Raw genomic sequence first — 25,253 nt, 5'->3', positions numbered from 1 at the left:
AGCTGAGAATCCATATTTTTTAAATCCTTCAATTTCATGGTTAAATATTGTACTTTTTCTCTCTGAAATCAGTAATGAGACCAGATTTACGCTAACACCACTTCTATTAAAAATTGTATCAGAGGTTCTAGCCAATGCAATGGAGAAAAATAAGTCATAATTATGGGAAAGGAAGTAGGGTATTATTTATAGATAATGTGATTGTATATGTAAAAAATGAAATGAATACAAAACTATTAGAATTAATAAATAAATTTAACAAGAATATTGTATACAAAGTCAATGTGCAGTACCAACTGCAATTCTATAAACTAGCAAAAAACAAATAAGAAACAAAATTTTAAATGATGCCATTTATATCAGCACTAAAAAGCATCAAATACTCAGGAAGAAATTTGAAGAAATATGTGCAATGTGTCTACACTGGAAACAATGACACAGTATTGAGATAAATTAAATGAGACCTGAATAAATGGAGTATGTATGATGCTCATGGGTCAGAAGACTCAATACAAGCAAAAATGCCAGTTCTTCACAAACTATCTCTAGATTCAATGCCATTCCAATTAAAATCCAAGCAGGTATATGTGTATGTGTGTATGCAAATTGATAAGCTGATATCTGCAAAAATTTGGAAAGGCAAAGGGCCAGGAGTCATAAAAATAAAGCTAGGAGAATTACTGTAAGATATTAAGGTTATTATGAAGCTCTCATAACTAAGACATTGTAGTATTAGTGCACAGATAGACTAATAGAACAGAATAGAAAGTGTAGAAATAGACTTTCACATACTTAGCTCCTGATGTATCACAAATATGCCACCAGTAAGGAGGAAAGGATGAGTTTTCCAATAAATGGTGATGGGTCAATCAGACAGCTAAATGAAGAAACATGTAACTTTATCTCTACTTATCAATATATACAAATACCAATCCAGTTAGGTAGCAAATCTAAACATAAGAGATATAACAATAAAGTTTTAGAAATAAGCACAGGAGAATATCATATCATGAATTGGGTAAAGATTTCTTAAATAGGTCACAAAAATATTAACCATAAATTAAAAGAAACTAATAAATTTTGCTATAATTAAATTAACTTCTGTTTCTCGAAAACCACTACTGCAGGATGAAAAAGTCAAAGCACAGTAGTATTCATCTACTCAATAAAGCACAAATCTCAAGAATATATAAAGAATTCTTACAAGAATGAGGGAAAAAAAGGCAGATTTGAATAGGCATTTATGTAGTGAGAATATCCAAATGTATAATAAATATATGAAAAGATGCTCACCATAGTCACCAAGAAGACAGAAATTAAAATCACAGTGAGATTTCACTAGTACCCACCAGAATAGCTGAAATAGAAAAAGATGGAAAATAATAAGTGTTGACAAGGATAGGGAACAGCCTGCAACCATATACATGGAGTTCACCCAGTGGAATGTGAATTGGTAGAGCCAATTACATTTTGGAAACTGGTGTGACAGTATCTGTATACTTAAGCTCAACATGCATTTTAGAAATTCCACTCCTTTGTATACCCCCAAAACAAATGCATGTAGTTGTTTACCAAAGGTATGTACTAGCGTGTTCATGACAACACCATTTATACTGGTTTCAAAAAGGAAACCACCAGTTGCTCATCAACAGTAGAACTTAGCTATAAATTATGGTATATTCATACAATGGAAAGTGAACAGCAATTAGAATAAATGATCTTCAACTACACACAGCTATGTAATTGAATATCACCAATATAACGGTGAGTGAAGTCAGACACAAAAGAACATATACTATATGATTCCATCTATATAACGTCCAAAACCAGAAGTCAGGACAGTGGCTATCCCTTCGAGAGAGATGTGGTGACTGGGGAAGGGGCTCTGGGATGCTTTCTTCACGCTGTTTTTGGATAGGGATGCCATTACATGTGTGTTCATATGCTCAGGCTGTGAAATGTATCAAGTTGTAAGTGCATTGTGGTGTACTTTTCTGTAAGTATAGTCTACTTCAATAAAATATTTTAAAACATCCCTTGTATCAGCTTGTATCAAATGGATCTGTGATACAAATTTCAGGATGCCACCACTCTCAAAATGCCTTTCAACATCTATGAAGTTACTAACTGCAATGCTACTGCAGGAAAAAACAAAACAAACAGAACTAAACCAAAATGTCACAGCATCGCCTATGTATCAGCAGTGACATCAGAAACAACAGCAAGCTATCCCCACCTATCTCCCACCTTCCAAATATTGTGCAAGTTCTTCTAATGAGTGGGACAGGAGATGATTCACACCCAGGAAAATACTGCATCTGGGTCCCAGCCTCTGAAGTACTGACAAGCAAACCAGAAGAGGATTAGAATGGATGCTGAGTGCCAGTCCATCACGCCATCACAAAGAGTGAGGTGCTTGTGCTCCAACACATGGACATGTTCTGGGGGAAGTTAAAAACATCAGTCTTGAGTTTAGAATAGAGGTGGTGTCTGGACTTACACCCTTGGGGCCATCAGCACCTGGGAGAGGGCTAGGAATATTGGAACTGATTATCTCACCAAAGAAAAGTAGACAGTAGGGGAAAGAATAACCCGAAAATGAGATCTTGGGCAATGCCAGCATTTCAAGGGAGCCAGAGAAAATGATCCAGCAAAGGAGATTGAAGAACACTCCAAGAAATAAGAAATAGATCTAGGAAAGAAAAAAATCAAAGCATCCAAAAAAGGACAAACATTTAAAGAAGTTCAAATATGGAAGAAGAGCCCCTGGAATTTGCTAGCGGCCAAATAGAATATTATATTTGGAAGATACTTTCTAAGTGATTATCTTCCATCTCTTCACTACTGAGATGAGGAAACTTAGGTCCCAGAGGAGTTAAGTTCATGTTGTGGGTGAAAGCATGGCAGGCTGAAAGAATCTGAAAGATTTTGGAATCTACTGACAAGCTGACCACTCTTTCACCTCTTTGAGCATCTATTTATTCAACTATAAAAAACAGCAGCTTGGTGGGAGGTTAATAAGACAGATCTACCAAGCACCTAGCAAAAAGCTGTCACATTATACCCTTAAGGGTTTGTTTTGTAATTCCTTCTTTATAAATTCCTTGAGGGCATGGACCACTTCTGCTTTATTTCCTGTTGCATCCCCAGCATTTAGCACACTGCGTGATACATATAGACACTCCATAATTATTTCTTCAATAAATTAAGGAAGTGTTGATATTGTAGCTGATTAACCAGGGTTGCAACTGACGTTTCCCTTATCCCAGCTATTTCTTTGCGGTTTTATTTGTTCCCAGAGTCCGTATGGACAGAGCAGCATCTTCTCCACCAGTTTAAAATGGTTGTAGCAAAGTGGAATGCCATCTTCTCATCTCCTAAGGACATATGAGTGGCCCCATAAAAGTGTAGTTTCATATATTAGCTGCCCCCCTGTTCAGACCACACTGTTATTTTTCCCGCATCTGTTTGCAATCATTCAGGCCACTATTCCTTGCAAGCCAGCAGAGGCTAACTGAACAAAAGGCTGCAGGGTGGTATGTGGTGTAAATTCCTCAACTCCTTGTGCTTTTCATTCAATGAAGCATAACTCAGCCCTTTAAAACAATGCAATTTCCTGATGCTCCATCAGAATTTGTAGAGGCTGTTTTGAACAGCCTTGCTGCCCTCCCCCGTCCCCTTGAAAACAAAACGAAACAAGTGTTTAGTTCCAAATGGCTTGCATGTTGGAGAATTTCATGTGTTTTTATTTTTTGTTTGTTTGTTTTTATGGCACGCAAAGGCCAGTGGGAGTTGTCCAATAGGACACACCGAGTCTCAGGTCTCGACATCATGGACCCATCATGAGCCCCATTCTCACCATAAAAGAAAGCTGAAAGAATGTCTGAAAGGATGAATTCTGGCTCAGAAAGCCACAGACTTTCAGAGTTAGAGACAATCCACAAGATTATCTAGTGGACCCTCTTTTCCCTACAGAGTAAACACTGAAAACAAGTGATATGAAGAACTTGCCCACAGTCTTTTGAGGCTGAACAAAATTTAGTATCTCTTTGATCTAATGCTTCTTCCTTTCATTTAAAAATGGTGTAGATTTTAAGAGAAATATAATCCACATGCTTCTGAGTTACATTCACTGCATCCAAAAATCAATTTGTTTGAGCCCGTCAGGACTCAAGCCACCCTCTGAGCTTCTTTGCAGGCATTTCAGACTCTTGGAAGTGTGAAATGGTATTTTTGCCATGGCAAAGTAAAATCACTTTGAACTAGGGCTTTAGTAATGTCTGTGTGAGAGAGAGAGAGAAAAAAAGAGAGAGAGGGAGAGTACTAGCCAAGGAAAAAAAGAACAGGAGGGAGAAAATAAGAATTAGCACCTAAATATTATCTTTTTCTAAGGTTAAGCTATGTTTTCTTGCTCCCATTGACGGCCAATAAAGTCTGGCATGAGCTGCTGTGCCTCCCAACTCAACGTGAGGAAAGGAGATCCCTAAGAGTTGGAATGTCCATTCCCAGATACACCTGATCAGGTAAAAATAAGTGACCGTTTGATTACTGGAATATGTTGATGTTGCCACAGCCCTCTGTGGAATCCTCTCCCTTAGAACCTGGGCTCACACCATCACTTCTTCCCTCTGAGTTCACTTCTCCATCGTCACAAACCCTGTGTAGGCTCCAGAGATAAGCAGTTTCCTCTATCTGTCCTTCTAGAACTTAGAAACAATCAGCCCAGCTGAACTGTGTTTGTTCTATTATAAATAGAAATGGTGGTCAGCCCCTCACAGAATACACAGAGTGTGAAGCAGAGATTGACTCTGTGAATTTTATTAGGTACAGTAAAAGCAATTTAGAGGGGCTGATCACCAGGAAAGATGGGCATATGAAGGGACTTGTGTCAGGAGATAAAGTGAATCAGGCACCAAGGGACATTACAGTGACACCAACACCATGCTTTCCTTCCCGCTGCTGAACTCCCTAATCCCATATTGCCTGGTGTGAACATTTGTTCATTATCACCAAGCTATCTATCAATGCCTGGGGTTGAGAGACCCACTTCCAAGTAGTATGTGGCCTTAAGAAAAAGTGATTGGATTTCTCCATTTCATCCACACACTTCATAGACACGACCATATCTGGGCCTCTTTTCCTCTTTAAAGTCCTCCTGATTTCACCTGGACACACATCTAAGTGTGGGGAGGGGAGGGGAGAAGAAGGTGATGTGATGGGTGCCCAACATCTGCTAGAGTGGTACTTCTTGGAGGTGCTTCTGTTCAGAAAGGGAACTATGGTTCTCAGGTGTAAATGGAAGAATAAAGACTAGCTCAGTGGGAGAGCCCACACGTGAGGGGTTACCTCACTACAGCTTTATCTCTACGGGGATGAGATCATCAGCGGAGAGGTCAGCTCTAAGGCGGGTCCAGCCTCCAGTTTCAAATGAGGGCACAGGAGATGCCAAGCACACAGTAAAGAAGAGGGCTCCACGGTTCCACAGGGGCAGTTGGGAAGGGTCCTCTGTCTCCCATTTCTTTACTTCTAGACTAATATTTGGTCCCTAGTCAAGCAGTTTTCGCACTCTGGACACTATTAACACTTTGGGGCAAATAATTCTATGTCTGGGGGACTGCATTGTTCATTGTGGTGTGTTTAGGAGCTTCCCTGGCCTCTATCCAATCGATGCCAGTAGCAAAACCCCTCAACTCTATGACAATCAAAAATATCTCCGGATATTGCCACATATACCCCGGGGAGTAACATTGTCTGGCCTGAAGAGTTCACGTGTATTTTATAGGGTCCACCAATGACCTGCAGTCTAGACCAAAAGCTGCAGTCTGCACCTTCAGGCCAAAACCAGTTCCGACCCCTTCCTATCATTCCCATCATGCTGGAAGGTCACCCAGAGCCCAGGCACATTCATGCCAGAGCGCTCACTCTGCTCTTCCTTTGGAGAATGAAACAAACAGAGATGGGGAGAAAGGAACAAGAGAGGAAGCAAAGTATTTAAAAGTAAGTAGAGTCTGGGGATGGGAAAAAACACGTATTCCTTTCTCTCTCTCTCTCTTTCCCCTCTCTCTCTCTTAAATAAAGCTCCTGGGCTTTCTCAAGTCAGCCTCCGTCTGAATCTGGTTTTCATTTGCACACCCCCTCAACCATGAGCCGAGCTTCTTCTCATAGGTAATTTGACTTGATTACTTTCTGAAAGGGGAACAGAGCCGGAGTAGCCCTGTGTTCATTTACTTGTCACTCCCAGCATTGCCTTAATTTGGGTTGAACTGCACCTCCCCCTCCCAGGAATGACCCTGAGATGGGCTCAAACTTCCCTGGGGAAGAGCTGCTGGGAGGAGCTGGGCGGTCATCTCTGCCCAGTTAGGCAGGCAGGGCCTTGGACATAGAGTGCTGACACCATTTGACAAAAAAAGACCGATAGTTTAACAAAAGGCTGAAGAAGCAAATTCCCCGCCGGGAAGGATTTGGGCTTTTCTCCTTGATATCACCACAAACTAGAATATAAAATAAAACTCAGGGATAAATATCAAATTGTTGGTCTTTCCTGGTGGCACAGTGGTTAGGAATCTGCCTGCTAATGCAGGGGACATAGATTCGAACCCTGATCTGGGAAGATCCCACAGGCAGTGGAGCAACTAAGCCCATGAGCCACAACTACTGAGCCTGTGCTCTAGAGCCCGCAAGCCACCACTGCTGAGCCCGCGCGCCTAGAGCCCGTGCTCCACAACAAGAGAAGCCACCGCAATGAGAAGCCGCGCACCACAACGAAGAGTAGCCCCCGCTCGCCACAACTAGAGAAAGGCCGTGCACAGCAACGAACACCCAATGCAGCCAAAAATAAATAAATTAATTAATTTTAAAAAAACCTTCAAATTGTTGATTTTGTGAACATAAGAACTCTGGGTTGTACTCTTTTTTTCCTCTTTCCAATATCTGGCACAGCACTGAGCACATAAAAGTGTTCAATGAATATGTGTTAATTTATTGTCATAATGGGTAGACTCTATTCTGATGAGACTGCATTACGAGTGGTGTTACTTTCTCCCGAAAGATGATTATATACATTTTGAGATTATTCATATTTTCTTATATTGTACTAAAATATTACTGGGCCAGATACTTTGAAAACACTAAATGCTCTGTGATGATTGCACTGCATAAGTCTGTAATTCTGTTTATTTCAAGTCTACCTTTCTTAAAGGGCTTACCTCAAGCCCTTCTACATTTCTGTGCAGCTTTGTGAAAATCCTGGTTGTCAATTAATTCTTCCTTTTCTAATTGATAGCAGGTTTGTTTTCTACAGGAGAGATGGAAACCTGACAACATGTATTTTTCAGTCAGTAGTTTGGTTTAAAGTTTTCCTTTTATTTTTATTTTATATTAATACCTTTTCTCAATGACTATCCTCTCCAGGTCTTCTCATGGCTACACATCTCCCAAGCCTTTTGTCTAATGCTTCACGTACTTACATTTCCTGCCTGGCTCTTGTTTGAAATGTCCTGGTTTGGTGCAGAACATAGAATGCTTTGGATATATACATCCACATTAAATTGCCATTTCTGTTGTTAAAAATAGTCAACAATCAGTCATTTCATGCAGTTCAACCTGTAATATACTGTTCCTTCCTCCTTTGAGACTAAGAATGGATTCTATTAACTCTTTACTTCATACCTAGGAAGTGGCTCGATTCAAGATTCACAACAGGTGCTTAAGTGTTATTGCTTGATTAAGGCTTCAATGTCTTTTAGCTTTAGAAAAAAATTGGTGGATTGAGATTTTAAATTTGGGCATTTGCATGAGAAGGAGTAGAAAAGAGTAGCCAAAAGCTTAGGATTGGGGATCAGACATGTTTTGATTTGAGAACCAGTTCAAACACTGTGCGTCCTTGGGTACGTGATTTGGTCTCCCTATGCTTTGGTTTCTTCATCTATAAAATTCAAACAATAACAACGATATTGCTCTCACACAGTGTGTTGTGTGAAAGAGATTAATGCAAAGCTTTGCACATAATTAGCACTTGTTATATGCCAGTTGTCATTACCGTCATCATAAATATTACTATTAAGAGTTAATTATGAAACAAGAAGACAAATAGAAACATATAATGGAAGCAAAAACTCTGTCTCTTAAAAAACCAAAAAAAGAGCGACAAAGAATAAAACATTCTTGTTCCACAAAGCTGTGTGTGTGTGGTGTTGTGAGTGTTTATTTGTATGTCTTTGCATCTATCTATAAGAGTGTGTGTGTGTTTTATGTTGGGAGCATATGTATGGGAGTGGTTTCTTGCATTCATATTTTAGTTTTACATGTTACCTCAATTTGACAACTGAAAAGAACCAGTGAGGTTAAGTATTATAGGGAGAAGGAACTCATGGTTGAGAAATAGCCAGCCTTTGTCACATTCTGTTGGCTCAAGTTTGTGAAAATTAAGTACAGGAATGTTGCTTTCTTTTTTTTTTTCTTCTGGCACATGGAAAGGCCAAAGCTCAGAGCTGTTGGAAGTGACAACCCAATTAATCAGTCTCCGTGCTTCAAATTAGGTGTTGAACCTGCCTGTGATGGTGAAGTTTTTAAATTACCCCTTTGTCCTCAGTAGCACCAAAGTGAAATTCTTGTAGGATCGCTTGCTTCTTTGGCACTTGGTATCTGACCAGCAAGAATGTAGGCAAAAAGTTCTTTTGAACGAGGCCAACCTGTGTATTTGTTTCCTCTGAAAGAAAGTATAAAAGATGTAATGTTACAGAAACACAGCCAGTTTATCAAACTATATGGTCCTGGCAGGTATCTCTCCACAAACAAGTGAATCTAAGTAGACTTATAAATGTTGACTCCTTCTTTACAATGGTGGCAGAAAGGAGAATTTATGATGTTCACAGACTCTTAGAATGGGGAGCAGTGAGAAATCTTAGAATCCTATTCAAATCTCCTTCCCTTCCACGCCCCAAACTTTTTACCAGATAATAAAATGGAGAACAAGAAGGTAAAACTACATGTCAAAGATAATATAGACAGATACAGTTAGAATGAGAACCGTGATCTATTACTTTCCAGCTCTAGGTCCCTGCATCTTAATGGAGCCTCCCACAGCAGAGACCTGTGAATTCTCTTTCTCCATCAACTTAAAGCTACATCCTGCCTAGTACTTCCAAGCACTTTATCTAATTTTTTCCTGACTACATTACTGTGAAATAGATTGGACAAATATCACTGGCATTTTATGCATAAGGAAGTAGAGATTCAGAAATATTCAGGGGTTTAGTCCATAGGTGCAAAAAGTTGAGCCTCCTACTCAGGTCTCCTAAGTCCAAATCTATTTTGTTCTAGGACGGAATGAAATTATTTCAAAAGATACATGACAGATAACAGCTGTTAAATAATTTTTCTGAAGTTATACAGCCATCTCAGATTAAATTGCTTTTCCCTGGAACATGAGTGACTGATAATCAAGGTCTTTTATTGTCATTTTAAAGAAAATGTCAGCATTGATAACCTGTAACTTGAACACCAAAGAAGGCAAAATTAGCCTGGCCTGCCAATAACTTGCTCTGTGAGTTCTTGTCATTTAGTATATACTTGAGAACCTTGCTGGATACTTGACGTATATTTAAAATTTACCCCATTTGAAATCTATGAGTTAAATAACACTAATCCAATTTTTCAGATGAGGAATTGAAGCTTTGTGAGAACAATAAACTGCTCCCATCATATTGCTAATGAGCCAACGTAGAGCATAAGGCAAGTGATTTGGGATCTTGTAGCTATTTATGGCTGTGTGCATATGGCTGGACTCCAGGCCTGGCCTGGGTGCAAGGCAAAAGAAATTCAAGAAAAGCAGAATTAAAACCCAGATCTGTCTCCTAAAGTCCATACTGTTTCTTCTTCTGCCAATTCCTCCACAGTAAAGTTTCCTCCTGACCTAAAGCTTCTTCTCTGAATAGGAATCACAGGGCCCATTTTCCAAACCCGTTGACCATCTTTACAGATAATATATGAGCATGAAATAATAGTTACAACCCTCTTGAAGACACATTGCCTTATTACTGCTACACTCTTGACTTCATTTATTTAACCTCTCTCTTAACTGCATAATTTGCCTTATTTCCCACGTGAGCATTATAGTGTGAGTGTAAGTAGAAGTTAAAAACAACACAGTCCTCTGTAGGATAGTGAATTGGATCATCAAAGTCCAATTTAGAAGGTAATTTTCCAAAGACATGCTTTCTTTAAAACCAAGAAAGGAACCTCTGCTGTGAATAAATTCAACTGCAAAAAAGCAGCTTCTAATCCCAATGAGATAACCCAGGAGCAATTTAGCCTCCCAGAGGTTCTGATTAACCTATTGGCTTTGTTTTCTCCTGGCAAAGGGCAGAAGCAGAGCCGGGTTGGGTAAGTCTGCTTTGCCTTAGTTCCGTGGTCCTCTTTGACTCATGCCTGGTTCACTGCCTTCTTTCTCTAACTCCCTCCAGGGCAATAGCCACTAGATTGCTTTCCCAGCTGAGCCTCTTAATAATTCTTGAGCACCTGATGGATAGCCCCTGGTGCCCTGCTCCATGCCCAGCAAAGTCATCTTGGTAGCTCTGCTACACCGTCTCATGACTGTCCTTTGCAGCCTGTTTGACCTCTCCCCCCCATGTCTCTAGAAACAGGAGCAAAGCATCATTCCACATGGATATAGGGTAGAATTTCCCGAAGTGGGTACTCTGGATACTATCTCCTTCTACGGTCACCTTCTCGGTCAGTATTTGAGAAACACTACATACTCTACTTCTTGTCTCAGAGATTAGCACTGCATACTAGCATATTAAACGATATGAGAAATTCTGCAGTAGAGAAATCTGTTTGGTTTCATTCAACCCACTTGAATTCTCAACTTTCTTGACCATGGCACTTGTGTTTTCCAGTGAACACTAATGAACATCTTTAGCATTGGTTGTTCACGGAACATACTTTCCAAAAAATGCCAGATGAGGGAATTTCTTGTTTTACCTAAGAGCTCTCTTTATTCCCAAATTTCAAGTGCCTGACTAAATTGAAGATGCCCTCAGAGGCAACAAAGCCCCAGATGAACCCTCAATCAAAGCTCTTACAAACTTACATTCCCTTTGCTGGTACTATCTCCAGTGTGCTAACACTAAAATGCCATTCAGGTCTTGGTTCAAATACTTAAATACACAATGAGTTCTTGCCTGATACCCCTGGCTTATGTCCCATTATAAGGAAAAAAAATTGCTGGAAGGATGTAGTAATATACACTGAAATGGGAACTGTCTTAAGATTGAGTGGGATTTAAATTGTCTTATTTCTTTCTGTGTTTTCAGAATTTTCTATAATTACTTTTGAAACAGAAAAAAAAGAACCTCTTAAATAAAAAGAGGAAAAGAAGTTTCCAGAAAACACTTGTTGATCTCTTTGAAGTACTCATTTTTAACTTCTCCACTGTCTCCATATATCTTGCCTGTCCCCTTTCAAAGCCAATCCATAAACTTTATGAGTTTCATTGCTTTTTAAAATTTTATTTGCTTTTCATTCCGTGTAGAAAAATCTGCAGATGTTTCAACTTTGCACACTTACTCATGCCATCTGGTGTTCTAAAACTTCACCCAAATGGGGTCTCTTGACCCAAGGGATTATTGTCCTATAACCAAGCCAGCATTGCCCTCAACATGCCTTGCCTCAAGTGAAAACAAGGTATGGTTTCTACCTACATCTTGTGTTTCATTTGTTGTAGTATATGCCTGCTCCTCATCTGTCGAAAACAGAGCTGTGTAATTTGACTTGAGGTGAATTTTTAAAAATTCAATTCATTACAACATATTTATTTAAGTGGAATATCCCTCTACCAAGTTCTGGATTAAAAATAGAATGTTCCAGACCATTCACCAAGTAATCAAGTAACCACATGACCCTAATAGTAAGAAGTCCAGAAGTTCAATATATCCAAGTATAACACCCCCAACTCCACCCCCATTATGTGCTCAGGTTTCTATAATGCTTACAGATGTCTTAAGCTGGGAAATTAAATCAGATTCAATCCTCTTTTCATGATCTTTATGCAGCAGCAGAGCACTGGCTGGTGAGCAAACAGTGGCCATGGTAACATTAGCAGCATCTTTGTATCCTGTACCAGACATGTGCTACCTCACTGCTATCCCCACAGTACTGAGTCTTCACTTAACGAAATACCCCACTTAATGAAGGTGCTTTAGCTGGATGGTTAGACTCTGAACCTAGAAGTCCAATTTCCATACCTTCAGAGAGCTCTCGGATTGTCCAGGGCCCTCCCGGATGAACTTTGCTCAAACTGCTGCCCCCAAATTGGAGAGATCAGTGGAAACAGACAATCATGGCTTACCAGAGCAGCCATGGAACAGACATTTACCTCTGGAGTGAGTACCGTGGTGGGAGGATTTATGCCGTTATTAATGCATTTTTAGAGGCTCAGTATATAATCTCGAGAGTTAAAAACTCCAGGTGCTCCAGTCTTAGGGGAATCACCACACGTTCATGAGTTTTACCTCCAGGTGCCCCACCAGGCTGTTAGGGTGAAGAATTGAGAAAAATTCCCCCGCTGCTTCCTTCAGAAGCAAGAGACAAGTAACCATTTTGAAATAAGCCCAGAGCATACTGTTTTCTTTATCAAAAGCCTGCCTTCAAGGGAAATTGTTTCATCAGAGCCTAACCACCTTGTGCTTTACAAGAGCCTAACCAACCAAAGGAAAGGGAAATACCTAACTTAAGCCAACTCTAGCATTCCACATGGGGAACTAGAAACACCCAACTGCATTCCTCTCCAGCTTCCCTGTGTCACTGAAGGAGGAGAGAGACCGAGAAACACTGTGAAGATCACAATAGGCCCACAGGCTCACTAAAAGACTGAGACCTAATCACAGGACTATAGAAAATTTCCCATTCCCCACATTTACTACCATATCAGTAGGGTTCCAGTATAGTAACAGGTATTGTAAATAAAAGAAGTACAAGTCTCAGAACGTATTTAAAAAAGTTCCCAGGAAATCCCAAAGACATAAAAAGGAAAAAAAAAAAAGAAAAAAACAAGGACACCATAGAAAAGTTTAGCCTCTGACACCTATAGCTACAGTAAACAGTTAACACAGTCTAACTTCTAGCCTCCAAAACATAAGACCTCACAAATGCAGGCCTATCTCCCTCAGTTCCTTTTACCCAATAATTTGCATCCAGTAATCAACAAAAATTTACAAGGCACACTAAAAGACAAAAAACACAATTTGAAGAGTTAGATCAAGTATCAGAACCAGACACAGATATGGCAGAGATTTTGAAGTTATCAGAAGGAGAACTTAAAACACCTATGATTCATACGTTAAAGACTCTAAGGAAAAAAGTGATGAAAAAGTGACATTCAAGAACAGATGAGCGATGTAAAAAAGACAACTGGATACTCTAAGAAAGTGTCAAAAGGAAATGCTAGAAATCAAAAACACTAAAAAAATGAACAATGCCTTTAATAAGTTCATAAGTAGAATAGACATGACCTAGGAAAGAATCAGTGAGCTTGAAGATATATCAATAGAAACTTCCCAAACTGATAATTAACAAGAAAAATTTTTTTTTAAAAGAGGCAAAATCCAAGAACTAGGGGACAATTAAAAATATGTAACATCTGTGTAATGGGAATACCAGAAGGAGAAGAAAAGAATTGAGAAGTTATAATGGCTGAGAATTCTCCAAAATTAATGATAGATATCAAACCATAGATGCAGGAAACTCAGAGAATATCAAGCTGGACAAATACCAAAAAAATAAATAAATAAAGTACACTTATGCATACAATATTCAAATTGCACAAACCACAAACAAGGAGAAATCTTCAAAGAAGCCACAGATAAGGGTGGGCATACTTACCCTTGGAGAAAGAAGTTTAAACGTTTCATTGAACTTTTTGTTTAGAAACCATGCTAGCAAGAAAAGCATGCAGTGAAATAGTTAAACTGTTGAAAGAATTTAAACTGTAGACCCGCCTTTCAGGAATGATTAAAAGTTCTTCAGAGGAAAGGAAAATGATATAGGTCAGAAATTTGGATCTGCACAAAGAGAATTCTAGGAAAATGAAGGCAAAATAAAATCTTCTATTTAACTTATTCTTATTAGTCTAATAAATGCTTGCTTAAATTAATAATAGCAACAATCTAGAGTGATTATGGCATACATATAAGTTAAATAAATGACAGCAATATTATAAGGGATGCAAAGAAACAGTAGGATACTCAATTATAAGTAGACCAATTATAAGTAGGAATACTCAATTATACCCACACTACAAAGTGGACAGTGTTATTAGGAAGTGGACTTATATTATTGTAAATGTATATTGAAAACTCTAGAGCAATTTAAGATTTAATTTTTTTAAAAAATTAATCGATATGCTAAGAGAATAGAAAAATTAGAATAACTTTTAAAAAGTTCAAATAAAACCAGAGAAGTCAGAAAAAGAGTGAAAGTTTGAAAAAAAGAGTAACAAATAGGAAAATAGTAAGCAATACAGTATATATTAATCACTATACCTATAGTCACTATAGGCAAGATCAATATATAAAAATCAGTTGTATTTCTATATACTAGTAATGGACAATTCAAAAATAAATTAAAAGACCAATTCTACTCACAGGAGAATAAAAAAGATAGAACTACTTAGGAATTAATTTAACAAAAGAAGAACAAGATTTGTACGCTTACAACTGTAACACATTGCTGAGAGAAATTTAAAAATCAAAATTATTGAAATTCAGAAATCAAAATTCCATACTGTAAACTTCTATATTATTAAGATGACAGTCTTCCACTTGATTTATAGATTCAATGTAATCCTTATCAAAATTTCAACAGGATTTCTACAGACATTGACAAGTAAAGGAATCAGAATAGCCAAAACAATTTTGCAAAAGAAGATCAAAGTGGCAGAACCTATAATTCCAAACTGTAACACTTACTATAGTGTCACTGCCATTAAGACAGAGTGGTACTGGCATAAAGATATACAATTATACCAATGGAACAGATACCCACCAATAGAACAGAATTAAGGGTCCATAAATAAACTCTTACATTTATAGTCAGTTGATTTTTGACAAGGGTTCTATAGCAATGAAATGAGTAAAGAGTAGTCTTTTTATCAAATGATGTTGGGACAATTGGATATTCATAGGCAAAAGAATGAATTTAGATCCTTACCTCAAAGCATACATAAAAAAATAACTATGTATCTTGAATATGATTTAAAAGTATAAAACTTTTGCTATAAAACATAGGGAAAATATCTTTGTGACCTTAGGTTAGGCAAAGACACGAAAAGCAACATCCATAAAAGCAAAACTAATTAAATTCATTCATTCATTCATCAAAATGAATCGTATTCTAGTTATAAGGAAGGCAGAAAGAGAGTGGAGGGAGAACTCCTTACCTTGAAAGGTACATTTTTACTAGGCTTCCATTGGAGGAACTGAAATGCATGGCCACACTTAACTGCAAGTGTGGTTGACACATGTCTTTGGCAGGGAAGTTTTGTGCCCAGATAAAATTCAGAGATCTGTTTACTGCAGAAAAAAAGGGAGAATGTATTTATTTGTTCTAAATACTTACTGTTCCTCTCTACTGGACTCATCCCTACAGAGTTTTTCCCAGCACCATTACAGCTGACCTGACATATGTTTTGTTTGAGCAGATGCTGTAACACTCTAAAGCAGATGCTATAAGGTGCTTTCCCTAACACATGAGGTGTCTGGTCTCTATAGGGACTGCTCTTTCAGTGTGGGTCCTGAAATGAAGACATGGTACAGAGCCAGTGCACACCAGAGCCCATATGTATGTGACTAAGGAATTAATCATTTTTATTACAAGCCACAGAACTTTGGAAGTCACTTGTTTCTGCAGCAAACTAAGACATGCTACATTATGCTTAGACTGCTGTATTGACAACTAGCAGTCTCCGCCATACTCCCCAAAACATAAACTTTAGTTTGTTTTTTTGTTTGTTTTTCTTTAGCTAGTAAACATTCATCAAACATGAACTATGTGACTGGTATTTTGGGGCACAGGAAACTATATGCATAGTAGGTATGTAGTTAATAAACAATAATCATAAAAAGTATTTACAAATAAATAAGAGAAAGATTCATTCTCCAATAGCAAAATGGATAATATACATGGGAAGGCACTTAAAAGTAAACAAATAAATGAATAAAGAAGTAAATAATAAAAGCCAATGGTCTGGGCTTCCCTGGTGGCGCAATGGTTAAGAATCTGCCTGCCAATGCAGGAGACATGGGTTCAATCCCTGGTCTGGGAAGATTCCACAGGCGTGGAGCAGCTGGACCCGTGAGCCACAGCTGCTGAGCCTGCGCTCTAGAGCCTGCGAGCCACAAGTGCTGAAGCTCGCGCACCTGGAGCCCATGCTCCGCAACAAGAGAAGGCACCGCAATGAGAAGCCCGTACACCGCTGCGAAGAATAGCCCCCACTCACCGCAACTAGAGAAAGCCCGTGTGCAGCAACAAAGACCCAACACAGCCAAAAATAAATAAATAAATAAAGCCCCCCCAACAAAAAGCCAATGGTCTATAAGTTTATAATGCATGTTTAACGGTAAAACATGAAAATTATCTCAACAATATGTGTTTTTTCAATCAAATTAGTGCAGTTTGCAGAGCCATAAATTAGATAGGAATGTCTATAATCCTTTAGCTCTAGTGAGTTTAACTAGAACCCCCCCAGGGTCTAGTAATAAAATGCAGACTATGGAATTGTGTTGCTAGCAGTAGACCTGGCAGCCTCCCTCCCGCTCCTACTCCTGCTTTATTCCAAGATGCGTTTTCTTAGGGTTGACTTCCTAAATTATTTCACCAGTTGTTTAAGAGTCAGCAGCTTCCAACAGAAGTGCTTAGATAGTTTTAGTTAAAATTCCTTGTTTCCTCTCATTCTCCCTAGTCAGAAACATCATAAATTCTTTTGCCACTCTGTCAGGGATAGGTGTACAGACTTGGTGATACAGACCTGGGACTCACGTACAAAACATGGGAATTGATTTGATAAATAATCTGGCCCTTACAGCTTGATAAGTGGAGCTTGATAGTTAGGGGAAGTAAGGCCATTCCCAGCAATGGCTGACAGACAGTGTCTATAAGCACTGTGGACATCTACCTATGTCCTCCATGGCAGAGGTTGGAAACCAGAATACTCAGAGTGATTTAGAGCTAGAGAAACTTCAGAGGCAATATCCACAGATATCTGAGATTTTAGAGGGACTCTGGAGCAAAGATCCATGGCTGGGATGATTCTATATTACACCTCAAATAAAATATCCATCAGTTCTATGTAACCATCATCCTCCCAGCTCATCCTTCCCAGCTGAATAATTATTAAATAGATATTGGAATGTTATACAACAAACTCTTCAGAAACATCATTTATTTTCAACAAAATGGAAAAGACCCCTAAACTAGACCTCTAACTTCCTAGGCAAATAAGTTCCCCTCTAAGGCATCTTTCAAATACTTATGATTATTTTGTGATACTTACATGGCAAAGGTGAGTGCTGAAGAATGATTTGAGGAATCTGGGGAAATAAGCAGAAAGGGGAATTACAAAATTATTTGGAGTTTAGTAGAATTCAAGATTACTCTAAACCATTGCAAACCCCATGTTTACAGTTTGGTAAGGTCTGTATGTAGATTTGAGGAGCTGATATGCACCCCGGGGAAAGTACTTCCAAGCTTTCCACTGGGCGTTACAACAACCGTGGTTAACTGACCAGCTTTACCTCTGTGGTTTTTAAGATATGCTCAGTCCTGTGTATTTCTACTGATAGTTCTTCCTGAATGCTCCATTTCCAGGGTTCTGTGCCTCTAGTTTTGTTCTTACTCATCCATCCATCCATCCATCCACCCATTCATGAATTCATTTAGCACTCAATAGACAGTTTAGCATAATAGATAAGACCTTGGACTCTGGTACCAAATTTCTTGGGTTCAAGTTTTGACTCCAGCATTTATAAGCTCTGTGACATTTCACTCATTACTTAATCTTTCTGTGCCTCAGTTTCCTCATTTGAAAAATGTTGATAAATTGCTTACCTGATAGAATTGCTGTGAGGATTAAAAAGAATAGTACCTGGAATACAATTTTTACCATATAAGCATTAATTTCATTGTGAGCACCTACTCTGGGAAATGCCCTGTAGAGACAGACACGGAGGACACATAGGTAACCAACTTGATCCTGTTCTCAGGGAGCAGTTGTAGAGAGAAGATGGGAACACACATAGATGTAACATTAGGTAGAAAGTGCATACCACAAGAGAGATATAAATAGGGTAATATGTGGTTAAGACAAGGATGAGGTGATTTTCAGCTGGGACAGAGAGGCTCCATGAACAAATGAAAAGGTGATGTGGAAAAGAACAACTTGGCCTCCACATTCTCCAAACTCAGCTGTCTAAGTGGGCTTCAGAGACCTCCACTGCCCAACGCACATTCAAGTGAACAGTGAGTTGCCTTTTGTGATGAGAATGGTAGGAAGCAAGGTTTTCCACCTTCTAAACTCAGGGGTTTAGCACACACACACACCTAGAAAGGTTGACCAAGGAGCTGGACTGAGCACAGCTCTCAAGGATTCTAGTAAAGACCCTGTGTGAGGGGTCCTGGAGGAAGAGGGCAAGCCTCCCAGGGGTCAGCCATCCTGAGCCTTTTGCTTTAAGCTTCTCAAACTAGGCTTGCTTTTTCTCCTCGAGGCATTCTCACAGGTGCCAAATGTTCTCGCCCTTCCTCTTCACCAGGCCAACTATAACTCACTTCACTTCATCCTGGTCCTGGAATCCATCTCTTCCCTGGGGTTGGGGCTCCTGGACCACCCAAACTTTTCCTTCCATAGTGCTTACCTCACCTGTTGTTAGCAATTATTTAATCCCCACTCTTCCCCACTTGAATACTAGCTACATAAGGGTAGTAACCGTCTCCCCTGTTCATTCGCTCTTTGGTGCTCAACAAATGCTTGTTAAATACTAGCATGATGAGTGAACACAAGATAAAACAATCTGGCAATATTCAGGTGTTTAACCTTTCATGCTAGCTGTCTGAAGATTGCTGAAGAGTGGCCATTCTGACTATAGAAAGGGTGGGAGTCAGGGGAGGACATGAGACCCAGACTATGCTAATTATAATATCCCTATTCCTGTTTCTATGAGAATTCTTCCTGGTAGTTTTCTGCTGGAGAAAACTTCCTTCTCATTTGACTGTGGAGCATTAAAAATATAATCTCAGAGCTGAAAGAAGACAGAATAAATCTATCACCAGGGAGGGTGGAATAAGAAGTAGGGAGGCAGGAAGAGGAAGATGGTTCAGATTCTAGTTTTTAAGATCTCTGAAAGCTGTTCTGTTTTTTGGATTCATCCCTAACATCCTTTTTTTCTCAAACTGGTTTGTGTTGCGTTTCTGTAAAGCATGTCTGACAGAACCGTAACTGTAAACACATTCAGCATGACTTTGTGCTGCATAAAGATACATAAATGTCAACTATTTCTCTGGCTACAAATCCATGGTGGAGAGAACAGAACCTTGAAAAACAAATACAGTTTAGTTTGGCTGAATCCATTTTTTGAGCTCTTTCATTTACCTAGGTTTTCTGTTTTGTTTTTTAAAAACATCTAATTATTTCAAAAGAGAATCCCACTACCAAATACAGACACATTTAGATGCCAGTAGGGGCAGCAGTGGCCAGAGTATGGACTACAGACCAGACCTGTGATGTGGGAAATAAAAACAAACTCCACCCAATTTCTTTAAGGGTACCTAACACAAGATTTGATACTCTTTATTAAATTGCTATTTACTAAGATAGACTTCTCAGACTTTTTTGAGCAGCAATACTGGCATGGCTTCAAGCCAGGTGCACTGAGAAACTCAAAGAAATGTGAGACCTTTGCTGTTCAGAGATCCTCACAATTTAGTTGGGGGAGAATAGGCCATAAACACGGGGGAAATTAAACAGCCATAAAATAAAAATACTAGTTCAATAATACAATTAAAGGGAGAGGGCAGCGTGTATCACTGCCAAGAGACTAGGGCAGGTAGCATTAAAGGAACTCAGGAGATGCCAAGTCATCTCAAGCGGGATCAGGAGAAGAAGCTGGGCTTAAAGTCAGAGGAGGCTGGAATGGGCAGCTCTAGACCTGACTGTCGAGGAGTATGAGGCTGTGGGGATGCATGGCTCCTAGGAGGAAACATAACAATAGTAATAACAATAAAAATGAGTAATAATAACTAACATCTTTAGAATGCTACACAGGCACGACACTCTGCTGACCACTTCACATGCATTCTTCTTTTATTCTCACCACAGCTGTAAATGGCGTATAGAAAGATCATCTCACTTTACAGATGTGAAAATTGAGTGTCTCTGGGTTCTCCAGTTTGTGAGTGAAATAGTCAGCCTCCAGCCCAGGTCTGCGTGGCTCCAGGACACATACCATAGGCTATGGTGCTGGAGAGCACGTGTTTGAAGCCGGGCGGATCCGAACGTGAGTCCAGATCCACTGTCTCTGAGATCCAGTGGTGATCTTGGGCAAGCAGCTTGCTGTGAGTGGGTGTGTTCATACCTGCCTCCCAAAGGAGCCAGCTGGGTAGAGTCAGGGCTGCTCACGGAAGCGCCTGACGTGCAATAGGTACATGATACAGGCAGGGCTTCTCCATGTTCGTGCATTGCCAGGTCTCCTGCTGACCCTCTTTTAGCCAAATTGACAATGTTTTTCACTTTAACCTCCATCTGGGGGGCCAGCCTGAGTTGTCTCTCAGTGCCCCTTCCAACCCGTTAGGGTTCAGTCTTTCCGTGGCCATCTGGGTGGGGAGCAGGCAAACCTCAGAAGACGAATTTCTGGCCTGGCTTGCCTCACCCAGGCGACCCTTCTGACGGTGTATTTGGGGGATGCTTACAACTCCTTCCCTCTTCCTCCACCCCATCAACATGCCAGCACACCTTTTAAAATGCCCTCACATCCCACTCCCACCAGACAGCCTAGCAGCCGAGCTAATTAATGATCTGTCTGCCCCTTTTCAGTCTAAGTGTGCACTCCCAGTGGTTTAAAGGAATGGGGAGTGGGGAGGACTTAGGGCTTCTGGGACTTGACCCCAACGCTGTCTGAACTTCAAGAGTCAAAGCAAATCCTGGGGAAAAATGGCAGGTTCTGTTCTAACATCAGCCCCCAATCAATACGGTACAATTTCATAGCTCATTATCCCTGTGCCAGGGCACAATTGGGGAGGGGCTGGGGACAGTGATGGAGGCTGGGGGGAGGGGCCAGGGGAGAATCATATGGAAGCAATTAGTGGAGCTTTCATTCAAAAAAGCATTAAGGTGCTTGTAGCATTGAAGCCCAAGTGACCCCTAGGCTGGGACCATAATTCACCAACACTTAATACCATTTACTCTGCAGATGTGCATTTTATACAGAAATATCAGCTTACCACTTTGAAAAATTAACCTATTGAAGGCTGTCAAATACTGACGCCCTCATGGGGGTATTATATAATGTCTGCATAGCGCTCGGTTTCGCCTTTTACCCGCAGAATCAAGGATGCCTGGGTTAATTGGGAAATGAGGTGAGTAACAGCGGGTGGAGAACGGTAGAGCAATGAAGACAAGTAGAAATGTGGATTTTCCTAAGGAGAATACAGTCTTCTTTTTAGTTCCAAAACACAAGGTTTTGGGGGGAAGTAACCCTCCCCTGACAAACACACATACACACACTCCATATGTAGGAGTTCCAAGTCAGAAAGTCCAGAGGAAGGTAAAAGAGAAGCATGAAGAGACAGTGCAGCTAAGTGTGTCAATATGTCTAAATTATGATTTAAGCAAAAATTTGTGATTACAATGGGATTGATAAACCTGAGATTACTGTAGAAATCCTATTTGGTTAAATAAAGCGTTTTTGTTTTAATTTTCTAGGAGAAACACATTCTAGGAGAATGTTTTAATTTTCTAGGAGAAACACATTCTAGGAGAATGTGTTGCCAATAAAAAATTCAACGGGGGCTTCCCTGGTGGCACAGTGGTTGAGAGCCCGCCTGCCGATGCAGGGGACACGGGTTCGTGCACCGGTCCGGGAGGATCCCATGTGCCGCGGAGCGGCTGCGCCCGTGAGCCGTGGCCGCTGAGCCTGTGCGTCCGGAGCCTGTGCTCCGCAACGGGAGAGGCCACAACAGTGAGAGGCCCGCGTACCGCAAAAAAAAAAAAAAAAAAAAAAAATCAACGGGTAACAATTTTCACCTATACAACTGGTACTTAAAAGCATTAATAGTCAGTGTTTTCAAGGCTGCCAGAAATGGGCACCCTCTGACTATGCAGGTGGAAAACTAGTTTACAAAATAAAAACTTCCTGTAGAGGAATTGGGTAATAGGTATCAAAGACCTTAAAAATAGGCATATGTAAGAGCTAGCAATTCAACTTCTAAGAATTTTACTTTAACATGTACACACTACTGTATATAAAACAGATAACCAACAAGGACCTACTGTATAGCACAGGGAACTCTACTCAATATTTTGTAATAACCTATAAGGGAAAAGAATCTGTAAAAGAATAGATATATATTTATCTGTATAACCGAATCACTGTGTTGTATACCTGAAACTAACACGACATTGTAAACCAACTATACTTCAATTTAAGAATAATAAGTAAGGATGAGGAATTTTATGCAACCTTCATTGTAACTTTGTTTTATAAAAAGTACATCTGGATAAATGCAAAAGCCTTACAATAGAGAACTGGTTAAGTATGGCACACACATATAGTGTAATAAAACACACTCCTTAACAATCACGCTTTAGAAAAATATTTATCAACATTAACAAAAATTCCAGGTTGAATTACAAACAAACAAAAAACCAAGCTGCAACAGGTCTCCAGAGTTGACAAATCTATTACGGGTGTGTGTGCATAAATGACTAAATCAGGTTAACAATATCTTTGCTAGTGACGATAATGTTTTCAAGCTTGTGTTATTGTAGCGTTTGCTTTTTTGGCTAACTATCCTAGTCCAAGAAGGAGGCCTTATGCCAAATTATGAAGTTGGTTTCATTGTCTTCAGAGCCATCCCTTCTTTCCAGCTTGGCCTCATTCTCAAGCCTCTTTAGCAGTTCCCCTACCCATGGTGGTTCCAGCCTCTATACCTGACTTACCTTAACCCCCTGTTGATTCCCAGTCTCCCCTCCTGCTGTCTTTGGACAGAGATCTCTAGCTCTCAGTGTTGTACTAGGTCAGACTTAAGTAGGAATCCCAGCTTTACAAACTTTGGTGAACTATATTATCTTTCTGAACCTCCATGTCCCCTCTATAAAATAGAAACCAAATGGCTGTCTTATTAAGTTGCTGTGATCAAATTAAATAAGAAAATGCATGAAATGAGCTTGGTCATAGAACAGATCAATATTAATTATTAGATCTCTTTAATTAATGACTAAATTCAGGTTAATATCTACTGATTCCATTTTAGCAGGTGTCATTCCACTGACTCCAGATGGTGAGAAGTTATTACATACCTCATGCAAAGTTTCCCCATGACCAGAGATGCTGCTTTCCTGAGTGTGACCAGGATGACCAATAACCATGTGAGGACAAGCAACTGACCTCTGGCATTTCACAGTTACAGTGTCCTATTATGCTTTTCTTTCAGATAGAAATGTCTTCAGACTACAGGGATGGGGTGGGAAGCTGTGGCCAGTTTCTCACTTCACTCCTTCAGGTGTCCATCAGGAATTCAGACCAGCCTTTCCAATGCCTTTAAGGCACAAGAGTAAGCATAGGTAACTTACGAAGCTTAGGTAACTAATTAACAGGCGGGGAAGGGATGAAAGGAGCATAGGAAGGAATACTTTGGGACAACGAATTCTTAGCGTCTTTCCCATCTAATAATCATCAGAAGGAAACTCTCTCCTGAGAAGACTCAGGATGGCATCCTCTTGAGAAGATTTGAAGTGTGAATGGGCCACCACAGCTACTTGTTCTAGAATCTGCATTGCCCTGCATCATCAGCAGTTGGCAAATTTGGCCACACATTGGAATCACCCAGGGACTTTTAAAAAATACAGATGTCTGGATCCTGTACATGGAAATTTTGATATAATTGGTCTAGGTATGTGTTTCTCAAAATGAGATCCCTGGACCAGCAGCACATCTTCACCTAAGAGTGTGTTAAAACTGAAAATCCTCAGACCCCACCGTAGACCCACTGAATCAGAAACTCTGTGGTGGGTTCCAGAAATCTGCTTTCACAAGCCCTCCAAGTGCTCCTGATGAATGCTAAATGTGGTCAGCTATCAGTCTAGGCTGGAGTTTGGGCATCTACAAGTTTTACAAGCTCCGCCGGTGATTCTGATTTGCCTCCAGGTTTGAGGACCACTGTTCTTGACCATTTTTATTTTCCCTGAGAATTCCTCACTCTTTCGTGTCTCCAGCCTCACTTTCATATGAATCAATGGCTTTTCCCTATGTTCTTATGGCTTCCATGGAAATAGTTTTCTCTTATTTCCAGGTAGGGAGACAAGATTTGCCGTTGCACTAAGGGATGTCAAATTCTCTGAACCACTGATAAACGGACCAAAGCACTGCCTCCAGAGCAACTTCTGGTAAGTTAGCCAGCCAAGCAGCTCAGTTGCGGCCAAGAGAGGGATAAGTCAACGGAGCCAACAGAAACAGGAAGACAGATTAGAAGATGATCAGCTCAGAGTATCTGCAACAGCCTTGAAATACAAGGGCTGTAACTTTGCATCTAAGCCCTTTGCTTTCATGCTAGGGAATCTGTAGTCGGTCCATGGCTTATTCAGTTTATATCCAACATGTCTTTGAAGGACAACACAGCAATCATATTCCCGGTGGGAGAAACTGTATGTTTGACTGGAAAGAACCCAGCCCAGGTATCTCAAACCTCCACTGAATTCCAGTGCTGGCTTTGCTGTTAAAAGATGTACCAACTTGAATAATTCTCTTGTTTTGGGGGGACCTCAGTTTTGTCATCTATACAGTGATTGCTAAGGACCCTTTTCCATGTGGTAGGGCTTGAACAGACTTCTACAGTATTTTTAAACAAAATTCGACTGGCTGGGAGCCGGATAGGAGGACAAAGATGATGCCTGACTTTCTCAAACCCTTTATAGGGCCTGTTTCCTAGAGTTGATGCATCTCACCCTGAGTCACAATGTATATATTTAGGTGTTCAAACTACCTTGTATT

The sequence above is a fragment of the Tursiops truncatus genome, chromosome 8 (genome assembly GCF_011762595.2).
Source record: "Tursiops truncatus isolate mTurTru1 chromosome 8, mTurTru1.mat.Y, whole genome shotgun sequence".
Taxonomy (NCBI): Eukaryota; Metazoa; Chordata; class Mammalia; order Artiodactyla; family Delphinidae; genus Tursiops; species Tursiops truncatus.
The sequence above is the reverse complement of the archived record's forward strand: the minus strand, read 5'-3'. Positions refer to the sequence as shown.